The sequence below is a fragment of the Chrysemys picta genome, chromosome 2, assembly GCF_011386835.1.
Source record: "Chrysemys picta bellii isolate R12L10 chromosome 2, ASM1138683v2, whole genome shotgun sequence".
NCBI classification, from domain to species: domain Eukaryota; kingdom Metazoa; phylum Chordata; order Testudines; family Emydidae; genus Chrysemys; species Chrysemys picta.
This window is the reverse complement of record NC_088792.1, coordinates 112,903,550-112,918,378: the sequence shown is the minus strand read 5'-3', so window position 1 is coordinate 112,918,378 and position 14,829 is coordinate 112,903,550. Positions and strand designations below refer to the sequence as shown.

At 43.3% G+C, this 14,829-nt stretch overlaps 1 protein-coding gene and 1 long non-coding RNA gene across 5 annotated transcripts in view; one reads left to right on the top strand and one right to left on the bottom strand.

Annotated features, from left to right (window-relative positions):
- Window positions 1-3,895, top strand: part of LOC122172366 (uncharacterized) — a 364,131-nt gene extending 360,236 nt beyond the window's left edge. For all 3 annotated transcript variants that reach the window (XR_010598465.1, XR_010598467.1, XR_010598466.1), the window contains exon 6: window positions 331-3,895. This is a non-coding gene — a long non-coding RNA (uncharacterized LOC122172366). The remainder of the gene's footprint in view (window positions 1-330) is intronic.
- Window positions 1-14,829, bottom strand: part of INO80C (INO80 complex subunit C) — an 88,704-nt gene that overhangs the window by 22,336 nt on the left and 51,539 nt on the right. The gene's annotated exons all lie outside the window — the stretch shown is intronic.

The window sequence follows — 14,829 nt, the reverse complement described above, 5'->3', positions numbered from 1 at the left end:
CAAAACAAATGCACTGAAGTCTCAGTAACAGCATCAGGATGGGATAGAAGCACTCCCTCCTGAGAGTCAAGATTAACACCAGCTATTCATTTTTGTGACAGAAAAGGGGATAACTCTAAAGATTTATTCAGTAGCATGGGGTCCTGGTCCATTACTAGGGCTCTTAGGTACTACAGTAATACAAATAATAAATAATAATGCACAGACAGAATAAGTCTTCCCCATCTGGTTGAATGTTACTGGTTCTTGCGTTCAGCGGAAAACACTTCTCCTTCCTCCCTATTGGAAAAGGAAACCTGATGCAATTCCCCCCAACCTTTTCTTTTTCAGACTTCTGGCATACATTGGCTTTTTAAGAGCACTCTCCTTTCAAGAGGATCAAAGGATTTCATGTGCTTATTTTGGGTGAGGAAAAGAACTGAGAACCAGAGATCTCGGCTTGAGACTGTTAACATACCAGGAGAAAATACTGCATTTATATAGCAAGTTTATCCGAATTTGTGTTAGATCGGGTCGCGGTATATCAGGTTAGAAGTGTACTAAATTAATAAAGAACCTCATAAATGTAGCCACCTCTGAAGTAGAGGGCAGCAGTGGGTACTAAGTACATGGCAGTGGGTAGAGGCTGGCAATGGGTACTAAGTACATGGCCGAACAATATTCTCATAAACTGCAACCAGCCAGTAGTATGAGCAATATGCTCATGCATACAGTATAAATTAGGAGTAAATCCATTTAAGTTAATGATGTTTCACTGTTGCCACCTCAGCGTAAATAAGATGGAGAATCAGGGCTCACACTGCCTGATCATACTCCCATTGATTGACATTAAAGGCAAAAATTTCATTGGGAGTAGAACTGTGCCCCAAAAACTCACAACAAAAAATAATACTCTTGCTTAATTACAAGCTATTTTCTTCAAATACAGCCGATGCATGAGTTAGAAAGGAAAGATGAAGGGTTATTAACAAGGAGACAAATCCGATTAGTTTTCTTTTCTAAGTGACCTATAACTGAAAAGCAGTTTGACCAATTTCCTCTAGACTTTCTATAAACAATCTCCTTTGCCTTCAGAGAAATATGGCAATATTCAAGCCAAACCATTTTTCCAAGCCAAAGTTACCGGGAGGCTAAAATAGGCTTTATATTGGAAGCTGACCGCTGCCTTAGCTATGGAGAGGTAATTGTCCCTCCCACTTCCCCCCTTAACTATAGTATTCCAATAATAGTCTATTGAAGTGGATGCTTCATTTATGGAGGAAAAAAGCTTAACATATCTTTCATTGCTGATGCCTGAATATATTAAATTGCAATATAAATAAAGTGAAAAAAGGTTACACACTGTAGAGAAAACTATCTGTACCGTATTCCTTCAAACTTTTCTGTTTTGAAATGGCTTGAAACATTTCATATTCCATCTGCCTGAGAAAGACTGACTAAAATTTTACTCATCCACTAAAAGATTGAACTGTCACAAAGTGATGGATAGCTTTTCTATATTCTCTGTAGAGCATCTGAATACCATAGACTCCAAGTGCTCTTGATTAAAGGGCAACATACTCATTTAGTGTCCCATCACTGACTGAGCTTCAAATCACTAACATTCACCTACACTTGTGCTTTCAGTCACAAAATACTTGACCAACATGTATAAAATACTAATTACTTTAGTCACTTAGATGGAGGTATAAAATGCCCTAAAGCAAAGCTCTATTAAACTGCATAAGGGTTTGAATTTAAAATTAAAAATGCAGCCAAAGAAAGAATAAGATTTTAATTACATTTCTAGTCCTCAATCTCTCAAAACCTAAAGGAAAAAGAGCCATAAATTTAACGACACAAGAAATCCTTTTTCACTGGTACAGCTTATTTAAAAAATAAAACAAAAAAAAAAACCCCTTGAATTTACTCTTTTTTTTTTTAATTATTAAACTTTCAAACACAGAAACAGACTGACAAGCTTTAATAGAAGCTTTGGTTTCTTCTCAATAGATTTCAGATGTCAAATGTATTTTTCCATTTAAAAACTTTCAAGCACTTTGCTGAACAAAGTTCTTATAACTTACAGATATTTTAAGAAAACACCATTTTCTAGGAGGGAAAAGCCTTAATAAAATGTAATTGGGAAGCAACTGTGGATAGCTTCCCACAATCCCAGGAAAGCTTGATTCAATTTGCATTTGCCACAAACCTCCCTTCAGCTTAAATGACTGCAAAAGATCTCTCACTTTTAGATTTCATTTGGTGGGTTGGGAGTATTTCTTGTTTATAACATTTGACAGTTTTCTTTATTACGAAGATTGTAACTCAGAGGCAAATGCAGGAGCTGAATAGCATACTAAAGAAGCTCTGCAGTTAAAAAACTTGGGACACGTAGAAGAAAAAAGTAAAGTATATGTTACGACATACATTACCAGGAGTAAGACTGAGCCCAGTAGACAGAGAATCATTAGGGTTCTTTGAAGAAGATATAATTTCTCCTGAATTGTTACATTTAAAAAATAAAAGCATAAGGAGTCATCTTAGTGATTAAAAATTATTCAATTAATAAATTAGGACTAAATATATCTGACTGTATGTTTCTGTGAACAAAAAAAACACATTTCACTATTCTAGTCTAATCAAGGACTTAGAGGCTAAATTCCATAATAAAACTGTTGAAATCTATCATTTTACATACTGCAGTTCTTTTAAGGAAACAAGGTACAGGAAGAAAAGGAGGATCACAAATTGTTGATGTGCCCTCAATGTCGTAACATTTCTCAGAGGGGATATCAAATAATGGATTGCAACCCAGGAAAGAGAAGAGAGAGAACACTAACTCTAATATCATAGTCCATCTGCCCACTAAAAAGCTTTCTGTAAGATAGCAGTAGAGAGATAAGGAAAGAGAAAGCAGAAGAGTATTGATTATTAGGACTGGGTAGAAAACAAAAAAAATCAATGTCATGAAAATCTGAGATTTTGACATTGGTTAGTTCCAATGCAGAATGAAAATGAGACCTGTTGAAATTTTTCATCAAGAGAGCAAGCCACCTCAAAGTAACTAATAGCCATGGGACTAGGGCACTTACCTGGAATGTGGGAGTCCCTGCTCCAAATTAGGTAGAGAGCCCTAATCACCTAACTATTTGGATATTCTCAGATGGTGCTCATTCTCTCTCTCTCTCTCTCCCCAGCTTTCCTCCTGGACCCAAGAAACCTTCCCAACAAATGTTTGGTCAAAACCGAGATTCTTTCCCCAAAACATTTGTGTTTCAACTAAATCATATTTTTGACAGAAAAAGAGTTGTTAATTTTTTCAACCAGTTCTCTTGATTATACCCTTCCTGAAATCAGCAACCAATTAGTCTCCAGTAGTAACTGCTATATACATCTTACCAAATTCCTATGAGAGCACATGAACTCATGGACCTTGAGCTAGTTTCCAAACTTAACCGCTTCCACGATTTTAGCTTACCTAATAATTCAATTACAATAAAATAACATGACCCATAGGCCCTTTCCTACCTTACCTGTTTTTTAGGCTTTCCTTCTGTTCTAGCTCCCTTTTCACTCTAGCAAGACAGACACTCCCACCCCTTTCCTGTCCTGTTGGGAGCTAACTGTACCCCCTGCCAGCATGACTCAGTGGAGTTTTAGCATTATATCCTAGGGCAGAGGTGGGCAAACTACGGCCCGTGGGACCCTCCTGCCCGGCCCCATAGCTCCTGCCCCAGGAGGCTCGTCCCCAGCCCCTCCCCTGCTAGTGCAATGCTCTGGGCGGTGGGGCTGCAAGCTCCTGGGCCAGCGCAGCTGCAGAGCCTGGCCTGACCCGTGCTCTGTGCTGCGCTGTGGCGTGGCTGGCTCCAGCCAGGTGGCGTGGCTATAGCGCCACCAGCGCTCTAGGCAGCGCGGTAAGGGGGCAGGGAGCAGGGCGGGGTTGGAAAAGGGCAGGGGAGTTCGGGGTGGTGGTCAGGGGTGTGGATAGGGGTCGGGGTGGTCAGAGGGCAGGGAACAGGGGGGTTGAATGGGGACAGGGGTCCGGGGGGGGCAGTCAGGAATGAGGGGGGGGTTGGATGGGGCGGCAGGGGGCAGTCAGGGGCAGGGGTTCTGGGGGTGGTCAGGGGACAGGGAACAGGGGGGTTCGATGGGGCAGGTGTCCCGGGGCATCTGTCGGGGGCAAGAAGCAGGAGGGGTCAGATGGGGGCAGGGCCAGGCCACGCCTGGCTGTTAGGGAAGGCACAACCTCCACTAACTGGCCCTCCATACAATTTTGGAAACCTGATGTGGCCCTCAGGCCAAAAAGTTTACCCGCCCCTGTCCTAGGGTAATTTAGTGTATGTCTACATTGCAAAAAAGCCCACAAACAAAAAAAACCAAACGGCAATGAGTCTCCGAGCCTGGATCAACTGACATGGGCTTGTGCTATGAGGCTAAAAATATCAGTGTAGATGTTCCCGCTCAGGCTGGAGTCCAGGTTCTGAAACGCAGTGAGGGGGGTGGCTCTAGCCCAAGATATTTTTAGCCCTGTAGCTTGGGCCTGAGTCAGTTGATCTGGGCTCTGAGACTCAATACTGCGGTGGATTTTTTGCAATTTAAATGTACCCTAGGCAGTAGATTCCATCATTCCTGCACAGGAACAAACTCTGCAACACCCATAAGATGCCCAAAACATTCTCCACCTCCCCACCACCCCAAAATCAATTGTGACATATGAAGCATTTTATTCTTAAAGCAATTTACAGAAAAACAAAAACAAACAAACAGTGCTGCCCTTGAGTTCCACATCATATACTAATTCTTCTGACTGTCAAGTAACACAAGCTTCAAAAGAGCTTGCCAAAGGTGCACCACATCAGGGATGAATAACCCCACCAGATACCCAAAAGATTCTTGTAAGAGGACAGTAAAAGGAACTACACATCCATTTTTATATTTTCTAATCTTAGGGCTAGAGATTATGTAAAGAAAGCTCGTGTTACTGCGAGGGAGAGTCTTTTTGTACATTCACCAAATATTGTAACCTTCCCTCCCTCACCTTGTAAACTCACAAACCCAAAGAGGAAAGTATGCCTTAATCTGGGCTTCTCTTCTCCGAGTAGCATGGAGACTGTATTCAGCAAACCTGTGGGTGCAATACCTTCAAGAGACCTAAATTTTCCAGGATAATGAGTAAGTTGCTAAGTGAACAGAAATAGACACCAGGCAAATTCTAGTTTAGAAGAGAACAGAGTCACACAAGCATATGTTGTGAACTATTTTGCTTCCTTTATACAATCAAATGCCACTTTGAGATGTGTTTTCTGATAATATCTCCAGGATATGCTGCTTTAATAAGATGTAAGGCTTGAATAGCAATAAAATGCACCTCAATATTTTTGGTTGAGTTTGAAGAATTGCCACATATCCTGAAAACAGCTAGACAGTCCTGGTTTTTGAATATGTTTTGCATCATGATTGCCTCTTTTGCAGGACAGAATATAAAAGATAGCTGTGAAAAGACTGGCTGTTCCATTGCATCAGAACTAGTGAAGTATTTGTATCAGTTTCAAGAGTGCAGGTGAGAGAAAACCAAGGGATTTTGAGAGAGGTTTTATGGGATCTTGTAGGAAAGCTCCCACAATAAAATATTTAGCATGGCAATTAAAAAAAAAAAAGAGGATATGCTCAGATTGTGAATTAGAGCATTTACAGCTATAAAGACTATGGAGCTAGGCAGCCCCCAAACCGGGACCTTTTAAAAAATGTTGTAGTTCCTAGCTGTTGTATACTATATAAAAATAGTGGCTACTTCAAATTCTGTTCTTTTTTATGTAATACAGTACCTTATATTGGGGATTGAGAACAATTTTGAGTTAAAAACAACAGAACTGGTAAATCCCAAATTGATTTGATATGGCAGAAATGTGAATCAGCCAACTCCTTTTGTGAATACGTAGTTATTAAACTTATGGCTAAAGCTTATGTTATGCGGTGATAAAGGACATTGTACATACTTGACATTGTGTAACCTGGATCCACGCAGGCCAGACTTACCTGGAGGAGGGGAGAATTGGGTCATGGCTCACTACCAAGTGCAAATCAATTCACCACTGCCCTTCTTTTTAAAGAGTGGCTAGGAGGAGTATGGGTAAAGGGACAGAAGGGCAGGCAGTTGTGGGTGCAGCAAATGAAATTTGACAGGAATGTATATCACTTTGTCTTCCCACTTCAACCCAGACTCCCCATCAGGATGTTTAATTTACCTGAGGGTAATTAATTTACAATTGAGAGCTAAACTAACAGTTTATCTTCATTTATTCAGTCCAGAACTATCAACTGAAGACACACCTTGGTAGACTCAGAACATTTCTAATTCTAACGTTAAGAGATGAGCTAAATTTGGGGCCCGAACATTTTGAGTGTCTAGACATCTAATTGTTTTCATCCCATCCCAGTTTGTTAATTTTTAGTTTATTGTGCTGTGAGGACACTATCCAACTCACTACAGTTAGAACCAGCTATGGTAATACATATCGAAGCTGTTACATATTGTTAGAAACCAACATGTTTTAAAATTGAGGATATTACTGTTGGGCATGAGCAGTGATATAAACTGTATGACTACCATGCAGTGTATTAATTACTGTGCTAGTCTCTGCAGGGACTTTCAGAGAGCTATCTGAGGGCCTGGTCCCTCTTCTGTCCTTTCTCCACCTTCCAAAACTATGTTAACTTTTTCCCATGGTTTCACTTCCTCAAAGACAGGGAAACTTTGAGTAAGCGGTTTCCCCAACTGCTCAGTAGTGTCAGAGATATGTGATTAGCACCCTGACGGCTCCATAGTTAGTGCCATAAGTAGACAATCATTATCAAGGCAGGAAATCTACAAAATTTATCTAAGTTGAAGTTGTCCCACATTGAAAAATTTATCCCTCAGAACTGCAGATATTTTTTAAGTGATGGCATTTAAACAAAACTCAGATTTTTACATAGTTCATGCATCAGGAAGGTGTGCATGTGGGAGCCTGGGGAATTCTCTGCATAATATTGTCTCTGTTTGATGAAAATTGGTGAAATATGATGCACATATGAGAGACCAAACAGTCTCTCTCTCCCCCCCCCCCATTAATATGAAGGCATAGATACATAGGATTTGCCATACTGAAAGAAACCAATGATTCAGCTTGTTTGGGATCCTGTCTCTGGCCTATAATGTCTCAGAGGAAGATTTAAAAAGATCCACAAAATGTTTCCCATCCATTGTACAATACTAAGGCAAGTGGGGAGAAAATTTCTTCCTGAATGCAGCTGACAGTTTATGCCCTGAAGCATGAGGACAGAAAGCCTTTGTAAACATTTTCATAGCAATGTAACTACAAATATTTGGTCTTTCTAAAATGATAGAATATGTGGACCTTTCTGCCACAGCTTACTTATCCAGTATTCAGAAAAACTATTTATTTTTATCTGTTCTAAATTTATATTTAACAGAAAGTTTCCTTTTTATTATGGGACAACAGAAACGGGAGTGACTAACTGGCCTCCAGGATGTTATTAGCTTATAATTTTGTCACCGTTTTTTAAAAACACTGTCCTTTATATTCAGTTTATTATTAGTTTTTCCTTATAATTGTCCAATAATTCTCTATCTCCAGAGAACAGAGAGAGCCACTCCTGCAGATAATTTAGCACCTGTAAATATACATGGAATGTAATCACAAAATGAATAACCCAATGGACAAGTCTCTGCTTTGCTTGCTTCTTAATACAAAACAATTAAGTTCAAAACCCTGTTAAACTACAAAATTAAATTTTCTATTAAATTCCATACCCCAACATTAACATGTTTATATAACATCTATCACTTTTCTGAAGCAAAAACTGAAATGCTATCTAGTGCAAGCTTGTAACGTACTGAAGTGTGTAAAAGCGCAGTTCAGATGTATAAAGCTGCAGTATCTAGATAAATAGTCACGTTATTCCTAATTGAGTCTTGTTTACTTTAACCATTTTAAACAGCTAATTTGATTTTAACAGGACCATTTTTATGAGCGTCACATCTTAGGTGAGTTATCTTGCTAATGTGTGAAGTGTTTGAATCAAATTTTCTATATTGTATCACTGTCATATCTCCTCTTACACTTCTCCTTCAAAATCAAATAATCCTAGTACAGTAGTATTATCTCCTTCTGACAGAAACATCCAATCATTCTCCTTGTCCTTTTCTGAGTCTCTTGTATTTTTGTTATACATCATAAAATGAAGTGCAGCAGTTGCTAGATCCTGCATAGATTTTTAAAAGATGTTGCATGCCCATTAGCTAAAGTAAATTATTTTAAACCTTATGCTGGGAGAAGAAAGAGGGTGAAAAATCTGACACCAATTTACTGAGATCCATAGTAAAATCAATACACATGTGCTATGATGTAGAAAGAAGGGTGGGAGCACATCTGTGTTTACTCTGAATCTCAAATCAAATCACATGGGGGGGGGTGAGGGTAGCATTTCTCTGGGATTGGCATAGGTTGATTTGGAAATGCACATACTTTTGTGATTACAGATACTCTAAATCCTTCAATATGTGACAAATGTCAAGCAAAATCCATTTTTAGACCTCCCAGCCTTAATAGTCTCCCTTTTAAAATGACGAGTTTTAAAAATTATTCTCCTTCTATAAAGCTGAATTAAAACATGTATATTATAATCTTGGCCAGATGTTATTATAAACATTACTGATAAGTGTTTGTTAGTTGTGTGTTATAAACATAATCTTCCTTTCACCAAGGATGTGGAGGGATGCTGGTTCTTTAAGAAATTGGATGGATTATACATCAACAAATATCTAAGAACAGTCCTGGTTCTCATTTCTGGACCCCTAGGAAATAAAGCTAGTCTTTGGGAGAGCAATAAAAGAACTTGCTGGTATTTAATACTCATATTTAATATTTAGCTGTTTGCTGTCTGCTTTGTTGCAACACCTAACTTTGCAAGGCGTTCCAGGGCCTTGCCTTGACTAGGATTTAAAGATGTGATGATAGAGTATGTTAGCTAGCTCAATCTAACTAATATTGTCTAAAACTCTGGCTAAAACAAGGTAATTTGTGCTAAACTGGTTGAGTTAAAGCCCAGTGAAAGCCTAGGCTTTACTTCAAAAGGTCCTTGAGGCTTTTGGTACTAATGAGGTGATGCATCTCCTCCATACTTCCTTTCTTATGGTCAGATGTGAACGTGATTGAATTTGAGAGAGGGAAATTGAATTTCTCATCCCAGCAGCTCATAGCAGTAACTAGCTAACCAATATCCCCAATATTGCCACTACATCCAGCAAGATAGATACTTAAATTGACTTAAGTAGATTTGAGTTAACATCCCATGGGGACACTTCATATCTTCCAAAAGGTATTGCTTCAGGCTCCCTGCAGATTTAGCGCTTGTCTACATTTGAAACAATACAGTGGCACAGCTGCAGCTGCGCCATTGTAGCGCTTCAGTGTAGAAACTGCCTGCAATGACGGGAGGGTTATTCCATTGGCACAGATAATCCACTTTTCCGAGAGACGGTAGCTAGGTCAGCAGAAGAATTCTTCCGTCGACCTAGCGCTATCTACACAGGGACTTGGGTCAGCTTAACTATGTAGTTCAGGGGTGGGGATTTTTCACACCCGAGTGACACAGCTGGGTTGACCTAGCTTATTAGCACAGACCAGGCCTGAGATAGACATTGGTTCATCAGTTACATTAAATTCACATTTTTACAGTTATCTTAGCAACCTTCAGGGCAGAAAATGAAAGTTTAGGCTCTAAAGCATAATGATAAGACCGTTTTTTTTTTTAAATCAACAAACTACATAATTATTTACACACTCACATGATTGTATTATTTCTGGTTCCCTAATCACTATCGTGGCAATGGGTATTTCAGAAACGTTTTGTTGTTTTTTATTTTAAATTTCCAACTATAGAGGAGAACTGTTATTTTTGCCACAACAAATCTTATAGAAGACAATGTTACACTAATTAGAATAAGTTTGGAGACCTTAACTTTTTCGAGTTCATTTAATTTAAATGAGTGATTAATTTTTAGTTGCCTAGTGGGAACTCATTACAATGCAGCGCATGCTGTAAGGCAGGGGTGGGCAAACTACGGCCCGTGGGCCACATTCGGCCTGCTGGACCATCCTGCCTGGCCCCCGAGCTCCTGGCCCGGGAGGCTCACCCCTGGCCCCTCTCGTGCTGTTCCCCTTTCCGCCTCAGCTCACTCGCTCCACTGCTGATGCAATGCTCTGGGCAGCGGGGCTTTGAGCTCCTGGGGCAGCGCAGCTGCAGAACCTGACCTGATCCGGTGCTCTGTGCTATGTGGTGGCGGCGGTAGCATGGCCCAGCTCCAGCCGGGCGGCGTGGCTGTAGCGCCACCAGCCACTGGTGCTCCAGGCAGCACGATAAGGGGGAGGGAGCGGGGGCGTTGGATAGAGGGCAGGGAAGTTCCGGGTGGTGGTCAGGGGCGGGGGTGAGGATGGTCGTTGGGGAGGAACCAGGGGGTTGAATGGGGGTAGGGGTCCCGGGGGGAAGTCAGGAAGGAGGGGGGAGTTGGATGGGGCGGCGGGGATCCGGGGCCAGTCAGGGGACAGGGAGTGAGGGTGTGTGGATGGGGCAGGGGTCCCAGAGGGGCCGTCGGGGAACGGGGGGGTTGGATGGGGCAGGAGTCCCGTGGAGGCGGATAGGAGATGGGGGCCGGGCCACGACCCCTTCTCCTAACCGGCCCTCCATACAATTTACGAAACCTGATGCGGCCCTCAGGCCAAAAAGTTTGCCCGCCCCTGCTGTAAGGGGTACTCAACCAGAACATGATAGCTATGGTGGCACTCACTACTTTCTGTAGTTAAGGATAGTTCAACTTTTCCTCTATAATCTTATTTTTCAGGGAATTAAAGTTAGCTTGAACATGAAATTTTTTAAAACAAAATTACATTAAAATGTATTTGATAGTTTCCTATTTACAGTGAGGATATTTTTATGGCTTGGAGAAAATAGCATTTTTTTATTATTATATTTGGTAAATGGTTTAGGGTTCAATTCTGTTCCATTGAAGTCAGAGGGAAAGTGGTCACAGTGGAACAGGCTCTTGGTACATAATTGTAATTCATATATATGTATTTTTAAAGGCCCTGATATTGAGGTTTAGAAAATATGACTGTCTATCAGATACCTAATTTCATGATCATCTTTGTTCAGTCATGTTTTAACATGAACAATATTTTGTGTTTATCTTGGGGTTTAATCTATTTGTTTGATTGTTTGGGTGAGACAACCCTGTAGTAAGGGAATGATATTGTCATTTTGACTTGTATATGTTTTAATACTATTGTACGACTCTTAGTTACTTTTGTTATAGGCACTTGACATATTAAATAAAATAAAGTGTTTATTACATGATTAATTATATAAAAACAAGGAGGTTCCCATTAACTACATCAGGGGTATGCAACCTATGGCACGTGCGCCAAAGGCAGCACGCGAGCTGATTTTCAGTTGCACTCTCACTGCCCGGATCCTGGCCACCGGTCCGGGGGGCTCTACATTTTAATTTAATTTGAAATGAAGCTTCTTAAACATTTTAAAAACCTTATTTACTTTACCTATAACTATCGTTTAGTTATATATTATAGACTTCTAGAAAGAGACCTTTAAAAACGTTAAAATGTATGACTGGCACGCGAAACCTTAAATCAGAGTGAATAAATGAAGACTCGGCACCCCACTTCTGAAAGGTTGCCGACCCCTGAACTACATTCACTGTTTGAGACAAAAATCATATCAGGTCATTTATGTAACCAATTCTTAAATGCCATTGAAACACTGGAGAAAACAGTTTGCAAAATGAAGATTAAAATAAACTATATCAAGACTTACAACATTAAAAATAGGAAGAGCAACTACATATGCCGATGCATAGAGAAAAAAGTGCAGGAAAGCTCTGCCATGAAATTTTATGAAGGGTTTTCTATGTATCCAAAGCAGAGGACAAACTGTGGTATCATTTTCAAAGTGAAGCATTTATTTAAAACTCACCTTATTGTATGTTACTGTGCCTGGAGCAGCCTTTCAACTAACGGTACACCACAACCCTTCCATATGATAATATTTAGCACTTAAATAGCACTTTCCATCTTCTGTCAATCATCTGCAAATGTCTTCTGACAAACCTACAGATGATGTTTTCCCTTTCCTTCAGTTACCTGCACTGTCACATTTTGCCTTTTAGCTTGTTAGCTCTTCAGGGCAGGCATTCTGTTCTTTGTTTTCTGATTAGCAAATACATCCTGCTGTACAATGCAGCATATACTTTTGTATACAACAGACTTAGAAGTCTATCCCCCAGACTTAAGTGCCTAAGTCCCATTTTTAGGTGTAACTGTGATCCAAAAAACTCCTGTTCAGTGGCCGCCCAACCCTACAGGTGACTAAATTCACTCAGCACCTAAGCTTTTTCAGTAAAAGTTCCCTAGTCACCTATGTTTCTGCTTCTGACATGTACACTGCTGCCTCACTCTGGATGTCCAGATGCTTACCTCCCACTTAATCCCCAGCACAACTCCACCTAAATCATGTGCGGGGTCTAATCCACTAGGCATACTCAAAGGCTGCCTAACTCCACACAAGATGGCCAAGGAAGGGAAGAGGCCCTCTCTTATAACCTTTAGCCCAGTGGTTAGAGTACTCACCTGAGATGTGGGAGACCCCAGTTCAAATCCCCTGCTCTACCTGATGAGGAGGGATTTGAACATTGATCTATCATCTCTCAGGTTAGGGAGATCTCCTCTGATAGGCCGTTTTGTGTGCAGTTAGGCAGGCACCTAAACTGCCTAGCTCCAGGAGAGGGTTCCTGGCTGCAGATTGCAAACAGAGCTAGGCACCTGTCACGGAGTATTGGGGAACTCAGGGCCCTGCACCCCCGGCTTCCTGCGATTCACCATGACTCTCAGCCAGCCAGTAAAGCAGAAGGTTTATTTGGATGACAGGAATACAGTCCAAGACAGGTCTTGCAGGCACAGACAACAGGGCCCCCCTCAGTTAGGTCCAGCTTGGGGTCCCAGGGCATGCCAGCCCACCCCCTTGGGGGGTCAGAGCCATCTCTGCCTCCCAGCCATCTCTCCAGCCTCCTTCCAGCCTGCTTCCAGCACTCTGCCTTCAGCGACCCCTCCCACAGCCTTTGTTCAGTTTCCCGGGCCCCGGAGTCATCTGACCTCCAACCCCCTCCTGGGTTCTCATGTTACAAGCTCAGGTATGTTCCCTTGGGCCGGCTCCCATCCCCCGATGCAGACCATCCTAGTCACACTCCCCTGTCAGCATTCACACACCCCAGCAAGAACAGTCCCAGTTCGTCACATCTCTCCCCCCTTCGAGACCGAACTGAGCAGGGTCACTTTAGCCAGTGACCCGGGGAAGTTCGAACCTACCCCCGTTCCCATGGATGCCCCCGCATCCCTCCAGTTCCTTGGTGAGAATTACACCAGGCCCCTTCCGTTCCACGCCCCCCCTTAGGTCGGGGGTGCTTGATGGCACTCGCAGTTCGCATGTGGGAAGGTTTATGCGGCCTGTGCCCTTTTCCCACCCCCATACCTCTGGGGTTCCAACTGGGCTGTGGTCTTCTCCCAGCGCTCCAGTCTGGAGGTCTGTGCTTTGGGCTCTCTTGGTTTAGAGCCGCCCTTTTAACCTTGGCCACCCTCTGGAAAGGATCCTTTATGCTGGGCAAGGGTCCTAAAGCTCTTTTCCCCTTGTCCCAGGCCTTCCTCCCCCTCTGACAGGGGTCACAGGATCCGCAGTACTGTCGGACAGTAACAAAGACCCCAGGCCAGTAAAAGCTCCGTAGCAGCCTCTGCTGGGTACGCCAGGTTCCCTGGTGCCCTGAGAGGGGAATGTCATGGGCCCGGCACAGCAGCTGGCGGCGATACTTCTGGGGTACCACCAGCTGCCTCCTGATCCCCCCTGACTCCATTTTCCCTGGGGGAGCCCATTCTCGGTACAGGAACCCCTTCTCCCACAGGAACCTTTTCCGGCCACCTCGTTCCATGGTCTGTACCGCATTGAGGTCGGCCAGGTCCCTTATCTTCCGCAAGGAGGGGTCTCTCTGTAACTCGGCCTGGAACTCAGCAGCTGGGACAGGGATGGCCACCTGCTCTTTCTCGCCCGCTGGGTCCGAAGCTGCAGCCTCCCTGAGCCGCGTCCCTGGGCGTTCCCTCCCCACCAGGTTAGGGTCCTGCGCCTCAGGCAAGGCACCCCCCCCAAGGCCAGGGCGCAGGGCCCCTCGCCGGCTCTGACTGCGGGTCACAACCAGTGCCTTTTGGGGGTTGCTTGGCCAGTTCTCCAGGTCCCCCCCCATCAATACCTCAGTGGGCAGATACGGGTGTACCCCCACATCCTTGGGGCCCTCCTTGGCCCCCCACTTCAGGTGTACCCTTGCCACGGGCACTTTGACTGGTGTTCCGCCCACCCCCGTCAGGGTCAGGTAGGAGTTGGGCACCACCTGTTCTGGGGCCACCACCTCGGGCCGGGCCAGCGTCACCTCTGCGCCCGTATCCCAGTATCCATTGACCTTCCTCCCATCCACCTCCAGGGGAACAAGGTACTCTCTCCGGAGGGACAGCCCCGCGCCCACCGTATAAACCAAAAACCCTGAGTCTGGGGCATCCAGCCCCCTAGAGGAGCTGGCCTGGGGCCCTTCTCTCTCTTGAGCAGTTGATAAGCTGCCAGCCCCTCTTGCGTGAGAAGCCTGCCCCTCGTCCGTCTGGGCCTCTACCAAGTTAACCCTATGCGGGTTCGGTCTGCTCAGTCTGTCCTTGAGCTTGGGGCACTGGGCCCGAACGT